The sequence below is a fragment of the Juglans regia genome, chromosome 6 (assembly GCF_001411555.2).
Source record: "Juglans regia cultivar Chandler chromosome 6, Walnut 2.0, whole genome shotgun sequence".
Classification (NCBI taxonomy): domain Eukaryota; kingdom Viridiplantae; phylum Streptophyta; class Magnoliopsida; order Fagales; family Juglandaceae; genus Juglans; species Juglans regia.
Genome location: NC_049906.1, coordinates 38,700,699 through 38,711,426, shown reverse-complemented (window position 1 = coordinate 38,711,426; position 10,728 = coordinate 38,700,699). Strand labels below are relative to the sequence as shown.

The 10,728-nt window shown below is 34.2% G+C and overlaps 1 protein-coding gene and 1 long non-coding RNA gene across 4 annotated transcripts in view; one reads left to right on the top strand and one right to left on the bottom strand.

Annotated features, from left to right (window-relative positions):
- The window catches only part of LOC118348731, a 14,369-nt gene extending 12,877 nt beyond the window's left edge, over positions 1-1,492 (bottom strand). The window contains exon 1 of the long non-coding RNA XR_004801709.1: positions 1,431-1,492. This is a non-coding gene — a long non-coding RNA (uncharacterized LOC118348731). The remainder of the gene's footprint in view (positions 1-1,430) is intronic.
- Positions 1-10,728, top strand: part of LOC108982470 — an 80,872-nt gene that overhangs the window by 26,246 nt on the left and 43,898 nt on the right. The gene's annotated exons all lie outside the window — the stretch shown is intronic.

Genomic DNA, 10,728 nt, shown 5'->3' with positions numbered 1-10,728 from the left:
GCAACATAGCAATCCTTTCTAAATGATACCTCTGACATTCCAATAGGTTGATAAAGATCATCTCCACCACCAAATGCACAAGTAGACCCCACTGCTCTGCAACTTTGCATGTATTCTATGTCTTCATTAGAAATTTTAAAGCCTCCATTGTCACTGTAAAAACCACAATATACCATAGGAGTTTCACTCGTCTTGAAACTTTTGTCTCCTTGATCAAGAGTTTGGTTTCCAGTAAACAAATTAAATCTTGTGGCTTTTGTGTAATGTTGAGATAGGGCCGTGTTCCCTACTAAAGATGGTGTATCATTCTCTGATATGTACAATGCTTTATTCACAGGACTGGTGGATTCTTCACACACAGGAACATCCAGATACTCGAGTTCTTTGGGAGAAAGTAGCTCATTGGTGTCTCTGCCCTCATAAGTCATTTCCAAAAGATTTATTTCTTTTCCTCTATCAAAAGGTTTGAAAACAACTTTAAGTGGCAAAACATCAAACAGTTGAGGGGCAAGATTTGTATCTACTGAAACTTGCAACACCAGCCACGTTCTCCATTTTCCTTTCAGTTGTTCTTTCAGACCAACACAACCACAATGGAACCATTCTATTTTGTAATTGGGATTATCACAAGCAACCATCTCGTCGTAGCTAACTTGGTTACATAAACAGTCTGTAGGTTCATTTGGATCCATGGGTAGATCTAAATCCATACTAGAAAAATCCATACCATACCAAGGTTCTTCATCATCATTGGTCTCTTTCTCAGTCGTCTTCTCGGTCTAGAGGTAAATGGGGTAACTGTTGAACTCAGAATGCTTCTTCACAATGGGCGTGGGTTTTCCTTTGTTTGAATGATCCTTAAATTCTCTGTCTGAAGGTTACATCCTTGATAAGAAAGAAGATCCAAAACCTTGCTGAAGCTTCGATAATCCAGCCATGGAAGACACTCCTTGCAAACCATCCAAAGTTCCAGAAATTATGGAATTCTCATCCCTAGATCCCGACGTATTCTTATCACTATCATCAAAATTAACATGTATTTCCCATCCTCTTTAAGATCAAAATCCAAATAAAAAAAGTGAAAAACATTATTCAAAGTTTTGTTCAGACAATGATTCCCCACAATCACTTTTCTCTTTCCTCTATCAAACGGCTCAAACACACCTCTCAGTAGCAATACATCAAGCATAAGAGGAGAGAAAGACTTCTTACCTCTCAGATATATATCATTTTTCAGCTTCCTGTTGTGTGGTGCGGCCATCTCCTTTTTCAGCTAGGTCAATATATCCTCCATGGTGTACTCTCGTTGCCACTTTGCAAGAAGTCCAAACTTCTTTGGTTGCACCACCTCCGTTTCATGGTTCACACAAGACATATTAATCTATGAATGAAATGAACGCTTAGGGGCTTCTCTGGGTAATCCTTATAACAAAATAGCTTCAACTAATAAATTCGACCCTCATGCACCGTATTGTGAGGACCGATAATGGTTTCCTTGTCGAGTTCAGATGGATGATTGGTAGCATCAAGGACCATAACTTGAGCATTCTGACTCTGTGTGAATCCATCCATCCAGAAATAACCATGGGAGAGAAGTGGGGGTGCGAAGATGAAAAACTGGAAAGCATTTCCTCCGGGTTAAAAAATCCACAACCCAGATCTTGAAATCTGGGTGATGTCCGCAAAAATTCCCACATAAACAGATCGATGGTAACCTCTATCTCGATGAACATCACCCCTGGGAATGTTGAGTTCACATTTGATAATTTCACCATTAGGAATCGATCGTGCAGCTCATTCTTCTTCGCTTTTTTCTTCCACCGTCGTTTATCTAGTTGTTCTTCGTCTTGTATGTCGTAGTTTTGGGGCTTGATTTCTTCTTTTTCATCCACAACAACATCATCATCCTCTTGTATGTCACATGTTTGCTCTTTTAATTGGTTGATGCTTTCTTGAAAGTTGCTAGCAAACTCGTCAAGGGATTGTTGAAATACTTGGTGCATTTTGTTGTGACTCTCGTGAATATCTTTAAGATGTTGTTGAATAACATCGAAGCGTTGAAGACTGTGTTCCATTAACTCATTGATGTTTAGTAAAGATGAGATGATGTTTTCCATTCCCATGATTGATAAAGTTGATGCCAAGGAAAGGCGGGCTCTGGATACCACTTATAACACATATCAAGTTGCTTACAGAGAAATATATAGAAATTGCTCACTTCGAGTGGAGCACTTCCATTGAATAAAATGAAGAAGATAATAAGAAAAGAGGAAATAAACTTGTATTAACTTTCTCATAAATCGAACCCTTGAGCCCTTGACTCTTACATAAAGAAGATGACACCTACATGGGCCCAAGCTATCACAACTAAAGACATACAATAGAATAAAATTAAGGCCCAAGATCCACTAGCTATCTTAAGACTTAAATACATGCTGAATGTAAAATTGTAATTGACATTAAACTTGCCCAGGGCCCATAGCAATTTAAACAATATTTTTCAGTAGAATTGATTGAAAGAGGGAGAAGATCAAACTTCCAACCTGATCACAGGGGCAGGGAATGTACAAATAATTCATTTCTTGCTTTCCGGGGTTCTGGAGGTTGAGGAACACCCAACTAAAGTTGCCTATAATAAATGAACCAATAAGTGCTGCATCCAAAAAGTTTGAAGTTCAATAAGTTGGATTTTGCATCATGATCTTCCTTTCTTCCTCTCGCAATAAAAGCAAAGCTGCTGCAAGTCCGATTCTTATCTTTCACATCTTCCTTTTTTCTATAACTTACAAGATAAGATAGAACCAACCACCTTTTTAGCCACTTGTTTGTTCTTCAATGGTAGAAAGATGTCTACTCCAACGTATCCGTAGATGTGAGTTGAGTCAAAGATAATTTTTGACTTTTCCTCCCAAAGATATAATTCTAAGACCCCTTCAAGATTCTCAAAAACACCAAAAAATAAAAAAATCAAAAAATCAAACAACCATCTTCACAATAATACTTTTTAAGAAGAGAAATGCAACAATTATAACAAGATTTTACAAAAATCAATTTATAAATTAATATAATTTCACGTGATACATTAGATCTATTTTATATAAAAATAATTTTCAACCTAATGTACCGCATCAAATCATTTCAATTTATAAATTTATTTTTATAAAATTTTTTTGCAACTAAAATAATTCTCTTTTAAGAAACTTCAAATTTAAATAAATACAACATCTATCCCTACTTAGTAACTGCCACGACGAGGTGGCCAGCCTAAGCAACCTAGATTAGGCCGCGACTGTTTACCATAGGTGGTTCGATCTAAGCCACCTGTAGTGGGCAGAAATAAACTTACAAATACATTTTTCATTAAAAATTACATTGCTTGAAGGGTGAAGAAAAAAAAAAAAAAAGAATTGCGTACTATTTTGTACTGATAAATACTTTATATTTAAATGAATTATATAAAAATAAACTCATAAACAGACGTGGCTTGATGCAGTATGTTAGATTGTAAAATTATTTTTATTATAAAGTAAATATAATGAATTACATGAACCCTAGCCAGTTTGTAAATTTATTTTTAATTAATCCTTTTATGTATGTAATACTTCTCGTTTGTACGTATTTTTCTGGTATATGATGGAACACATGAGAGTAGGATAATATAAATTATCTTAAATGCGATAATTTTGAGTTATATATATTAGTCAGGTGACATTTTAATCAACCATCTATTTAAATTATAGACCTATAAAACTATTTTAACATTGTCAAATTAGTAAGCAAAATATTTCAATGTTTAATGAAAGAGAAATGTTAGGGAACCCGATTTGGACTCTCGTTTTTCTCTCCCGTCCGATGTGGAAAAGCCAACTGGCTTTTTTTTTTTTTTTTTTTTGTCCTCCCATTTCTCCCCACTGGGTGAAATACATGAAAAAAATATTACTTGTTCATGTGAATAATATAACTGTTTAAGTCCACTTTTTTCTTTTCATGTATTTCCAGTGACTTTAGCATTATTAGTTTAATAAAGTAATATTATCATGTTAAGTGTTTGTAAAATGAAAAGAAGAAAAACTATCATTTTAGAGAAATGCTAGGGAGCTCAATTTGGACTCTCGTTTTTCTCTCCCGTCTGACTTGGGAAGGCTAATTGGCCTTTTTTCTTTTTTTTTTTGGTCTTCCCATTTCTCCCCACTGGGTGAAATACACGAAAAAAATATACCTATTCATGTGAATAATATAACTGTTTAAGTCCAATTTTTTTCTTTTTATGTATTTCCTATGACTTTAGCATTATTAGTTTAATAAAGTAACATTATTATGTTAACTGTTTGTAAAATGAAAAGAAGAAAAACTATCATTTTAGGGAAATGCTAGGGAGCCCGTTGTGGGCTCTCGTTTTTCTCTCCCGTCTGACGTGGGAAGGCCAATTGACCTTTCCTTTTTTTTTTTTTTTTGTGTCTTCCCATTTCTCCCCACTAGGTAAAATGCACAAAAAAAATATTACTTGTATATGTAAATAATATAATTGTTTAAATCCACTTTTTTCTTTTCATGTATTTCCTGTGGCTTTAGCATTATTAGTTACTTTTATTATAAACTAAATCTATCAGTTTGTGAGTTTATTTTGTGTAATCTCTTTGTATAATAATTCTAGATGATAAAATGATGAGAAATGCTAGAGAGCCCGATTTGGGCTCCCGTTTTTCTCTCCCATCTGACGCGGGAAGGCCAACTGGCCTTTCTGTTTTTTTTTTTTTTTTGGTTTTCCCATTTCTCCCCACTGGATGAAATACATGAAAAAAATATTACCTGATCATGTGAATAATATAACTGTTTAAGTATACTTTTTTCTTTTCATTTATTTCCTGTGATTTTAGCATTATTAGTTTAATAAAGTAACATTTTCATGTTAATTATTTGTAAAATGAAAAGATGAAAAACTATCATTCTATCATTTAGACTTGTTATACAAAGAGATTACACAAAATAAACTCACAAACTGATAGATTTACTTTTTAATAAAAATAATTTTACAATCTGATGTACAAACTGATAAACTAATAGATTTTCTTCTTTTCATTTTTCAAACGGTTAACATGATAATGTTACTTTATTAAACTAATAACGCTAAAGTAACATGAAATACATGAAAAGAAAAAATTGGACTTAAACAATTATATTATTCACATAAACAGATAATATTTTTTTCGTGTATTTCACCCAGTGGGGAGAAATGGAAAGAAAAAAAAAAGCCAGTTGGCCTCCCACGCAAAGTTTTGAATACCGTACCGGAAGCCGTACCGGTCAAGGCACTGGAATGAAATATTTCGGTACCGGTACCGTTTCGTGTACCGTTCCGGCATAATATTTCGGTCACGATACCGTTTCGGTACCGGTACCGTACCGTACCGGTACCGTTTTGTATACCGTTTTGGAATAATTTAAACCTGGATAAATTATATATATACAAGCATTAACTGTATTCCAAAATAACAACAAAATAAGTCAAACTCAATATTCTCAATACAAGTCTTAAGTTTTAAGTTACAACTAACATAAAGTTATAAAATATAAATACCAATATTATCATGATAAAATCAGTAACTTCACTACGTCATCAAAGATGATCATCCTCATCAAAAAGACAATAAGGATCAGGATTCGACATGTGAATCAAAATATTTTCATCAACGTCATCTCCATCATCAACATCAACACCAATATTATAATTGTCTTCCTCATTTAGTGAGGCCAATGGCTCCTCAATACTTGCCCAATCCAAATCTTCTCCATCAAGAAGCTCAGATTCTTCACCTACCCATTCTTCCATCAAATCAATGTTTTCAAGATTGATTGGATCTAAAGCATCTCTTCCCTTTTTTATGCTCCTGTCAAAATAAAATCAAACATAAGTGAAAATGTTATATATTTTTCAACAGTGAAAACATTAGTATTAAAAAAATTTACCTCTCTCTCAGCTTCAAGTTATAACGAACAAATACTAAGTCATTCAAACGTTTATGCACTAATCTATTTCTCTTCTTCGAATGAATAAAATCAAATGTGCTCCAGTTTCTCTCACATCCAGTTGCACTACAACATTGACTTAGTACTCGAACAGCAAACCTTTGAAGCGTTGGAACCTCGCAACCAAATTGGGTCCACCATGCAACTATAACAATAATATAATTATAAATTATTAATTAAATACAAGTAAAAATAAAATAAGATAAAATTTAAAGTACAAAGTCACACTATTTAACAAATGATATTGATAAATGATAATACCTGGATTAATCTTATCACGCTGGCGGATTGCTAAAGAATGTCCAAACTCACCTATTGCATTCTTATACAAGTCAAGTTCTGCAATGATCTTGTCTTGATTATCGGGATCAAGTTCCATTTTCATAACACAGCTGTTGAAGCCTCTTATAACATCATTTTTATTTTTAAAATTGGGGCTATAGTAAATTCCAGGGTTAAGAAAACAACCCGCCGCATGTAATGGACTGTGAAGCTGCCTATCCCATCTGGAATCAATGATCCTGGTGAATGGACTGAATAAACTGACTTTGTTATTGCATCTTGCTTTTATGTTCTCTTTGGCTCTTTCCATTGCATCATACAAGTATCCCATTGCAGGCTTCTCATCCCCGTCAACAAGTCGTAGAACACGAACCAAAGGTTCACTAACTTTAACAATGAATTGACATTGAACCCAAAACTCTTTATCTTCTAAAACAATCTCAGCTATCTCTTTCCCTATGCTGCTCTTAGAATGACTTGATGCAATCCATTTATCACAAGTAAACATTTGTCTGAGTTCTTTCTTAAACAAGAGCAAACATTGGATACTTAAAAATTTGTCGCAAACCTTGTAACTGCAGGACGACACAAATCATGACCTTTGGTAAAGTCTTTTCTCATCAATGCCAAAACCCAGCCATGGTTATAGATGAATTTTGTTATCTTTTTTGCCTTTTTTATGGTATCATCAATAAGGGGAAAATATCTTGGATCAGAAAAATTCTCCAACATTAAATCTATGCAATGAGCTGCACATGGGGACCAGTAGAAAGAGCCATACTTCTGTTGTAACTTTTTTCCTGCAGCTTTATAACTTGCATCATTGTCCGTTATGAACTGCACAAGATTCTCAGCTCCAATTTCTTGAACAACCTCATCAAAGATATTAAACAATGTTTCAGCATCTTTTCTAAGACCAGATGTATCAACAGACTTCAAAAACATTGTACCTTTCGGACAATAAACAAGAAAGTTGATTATTGATTGTTGCTTCTGGTTTGTCCAACCATCTGCCATTAGTGAACAACCGGTCTCATTCCAAATCTTCTTAATTTGTTGCAAATAATCTTGAACCTCATTCACAGCCATTTTTAACAAATTTCCTCTCAACTCATATAAAGATGGGCCTTTGAATCCTGGCCCAATGGTAGTCATGGCATCAATAGCTGGTTGATAAAACTTAGATTGAGCAGCATTAAAAGGCAGATTAGCATCATACCACCAGCGTGCTACAGCCATCTTTGCTTTTACAATCATCTCATTTGAACACATAGAACTCTTAATTGAAGGTTGGGCCCCAGGAGTTGTTCTTGGAGCAAAAAATCTACTCAATCCCCCCACTGACTCTCCAGTTCCAGATTCTTTCGACTTCCCCTTACCTTTTGAAAGTTGAGACTGTCCCTCCATACTATTACGATCGTCAATATCATCAGATGTTAAATCTATATCGCCTCCAATCTCTGACCTTATTCTCCTTCTCTTCTCTTTGCTTTTTTTCATTTCATTAAGCAACTCCTTCATTTGCCATTTTACATCTTCAGACACATTTTTACATGCTTCTACATCGCCTGGAATTCCAGCTAGATGATGCTTCAACCGAGTGATCCCGCCACCTCTAATTATTTTATTACAATATAAACATTCAGTATTATTTCTTGCCCCTGGCACAGCACGTGCATGGGCCCATGCTGGATCTTCTGATCTTACAGGAGCAAGTGATGGAGTTGAAGTCATACCACCAGTTGATTGACAACTAGACATTTATAACTATTAAAGTATAACAAATTAACACTTATAAGTAAGTCATTAAGAGGAAACTCATCAAATCTAAACTACTTATGCAATATAATCAAAAACATTTATAAGAATAAAAAATAAAAACAAACATCTATAAAAATATAATCTAAAACATCATCTATAAGAATACAAACAAACATCTATCAAAATATAATCTAAAACATCTATCAAAATAAAAACAAACATCTATAACAATATAATCTAAAACATCTATAAAAATACAAACAAACATCTATAAAAATATAATCTAAAATATCTATAAAAATATAATCTAAAACATCTATCAAAATAAAAACAAACATCTATAAAAATATAATCTAAAACATCATCTATAAAAATACAAACAAACATCTATCAAAATATAATCTAAAACATCTATCAAAATATAATCTAAAACATCTATAAAAAATTAAAAATACAAACAAACATCTATAAAAATATAATCTAAAACATCTATCAAGATAAAAACAAACATCTATAACAATATAATCTAAAACATCTATAAAAATACAAACAAACATCTATAAAAATATAATCTAAAATATCTATAAAAATATAATCTAAAACATCTATCAAAATAAAAACAAACATCTATAAAAATATAATCTAAAACATCATCTATAAAAATACAAACAAACATCTATCAAAATATAATCTAAAACATCTATCAAAATATAATCTAAAACATCTATAAAAAATTAAAAATACAAACAAACATCTATCAAAATATAATCTAAAACATCTATCAAAATAAAAACAAACATCTATAACAATATAATCTAAAATATCTATAAAAATACAAACAAACACTATAACAATATAATCTAAAACATCTATCAAAATACAATTCTGATTTGTTTATCAAAAAAGTAACAAAAAAATAATTAAATTAAGTTATAAATATAAACAAAAAAAATAGTAAAAATAAAATACCAAGTTGAGGCCTGGTGGTGGTCGGCGTCGTGCGGTGGACTGCTGGGCCGCTGGCCGTTGGCTCTCGTGCGTGACTGAGGCGTGGGACTGGGAGCCGTGAGCCTGGGCGCCGAAATGGTTCGGCCGAATTGAGTTCAGGATATTAGAAGGCAGAGATTGAGAAATGAGATTCTGGAGTCCGAAAGTAGGTTTTGATTTTGTGGTAAAATTCCAAAATTGCCCTTTAGAGTTTGCAAAAATTACAAAAATGCCATCAACCCAACTGCTGAAAAGCGTACCGGCCGAAATTTGTGTTTCGGCCGAAACATAAAATACCGGCCGGTACAGTCATGTACCGGCCGGTACGGCCGAAATTTCGGCCGAAACGGAACACTTATTTTACCGGTACCGGCCGATTGGCCGGTACGGCATATACCGGCCGTACCGGCCGGTACGGTACGGTACCAAAAACACTGCTCCCACGTCAGACGAGAGAGAAAAACGGGAGCCCAAATCGGGCTCCCTAACATTTCTCAATTGGAATAGATTTTGTTTGGGTTTTATTTTGTTCGATGCGAATGAACTATATTTTGTTGAGAAAAGAATGGGCAAGGCAGTCGGAGTTTGTTAGGATTTGTGTGTGTGGTCTAAATAGGGGCAAAGACGTAAATTTTCCTATTAAACAAAGGGATAAAAACATAAATTTGTGAATAAAACAAAACAAATGACAAGGAAAAAAAATGAGAAAAGTAGAAATGAAGAGGGTAAAATTGAAAAAACAATTTGGAGAAAACCAAGGATAAAATAAACCATTTACTGTTCATCCGTATAAGTTCTTTTTTTCTTTTTCTTTTTTTTATTTTTTATTTTTTATAATAAACCTGATCTCATTAATCAACATTAAACACTTACATGAAAACTCGATAGTACAAAGTAAATGAATTAGATCAACTCATATCCTTAGTAACCAAAGGAAGAATAAAGGTTGGACATATCTCAATATCATAAACATCTTCAATGCAATCCAGTGCAGCCTTTGCTAACATGTGAGCTACCATATTAGCCTCACGATATACATGGGAAACTGACCAAGTAGCATCCGTATTTAGAATAGTTTTGGCATCTGTTATGAGACATCCACCCATGCTCCAATTGGAACTATCTTGGTTCAGTAGGTCCACTACTTGTTCTGAGTCCCCCTCCAGGCAGAACTGCCTTAGTCCAAGATCCTTGCAAAAAACAGTTGCCATAAGGAGCCCATAGGCTTCCGCATCAAAAGCATTGCCACTTAAGATTTTGTTAGCACGAAGGGCGCCTATCACAAGACCTTGATGGTGTCTGATGAGTACACCTATGCCAATTCTCCCTTCCCTTGATTGCACAACTGCATCCCAATTGACTTTTAGAATCCCTACTGCAGGTTTTGTCCATCTATGAGCCCTTGCCAGAGGCTTTGAATTAAGACCAGTTTCCTGTTTGCGGGCCTCCTTATGAGAGAAAAGTTCTGTCCTGACATGATCTGTGACTTCCTGTGGGTGTTTAAAAGCTTTCCCATGCAAGCAGTCATTTCTTTTAGACCATATCACCCTCATTGTGACTGCAACCTCATCTAGCTCCACTGGATCAAGAGTGCCAACCAGGCCTGCCCAAACATTGAAAGTCAGGTCACTTTGAAGAGATAGTTTCTTCACTTTCTTTGGACCTTGACAC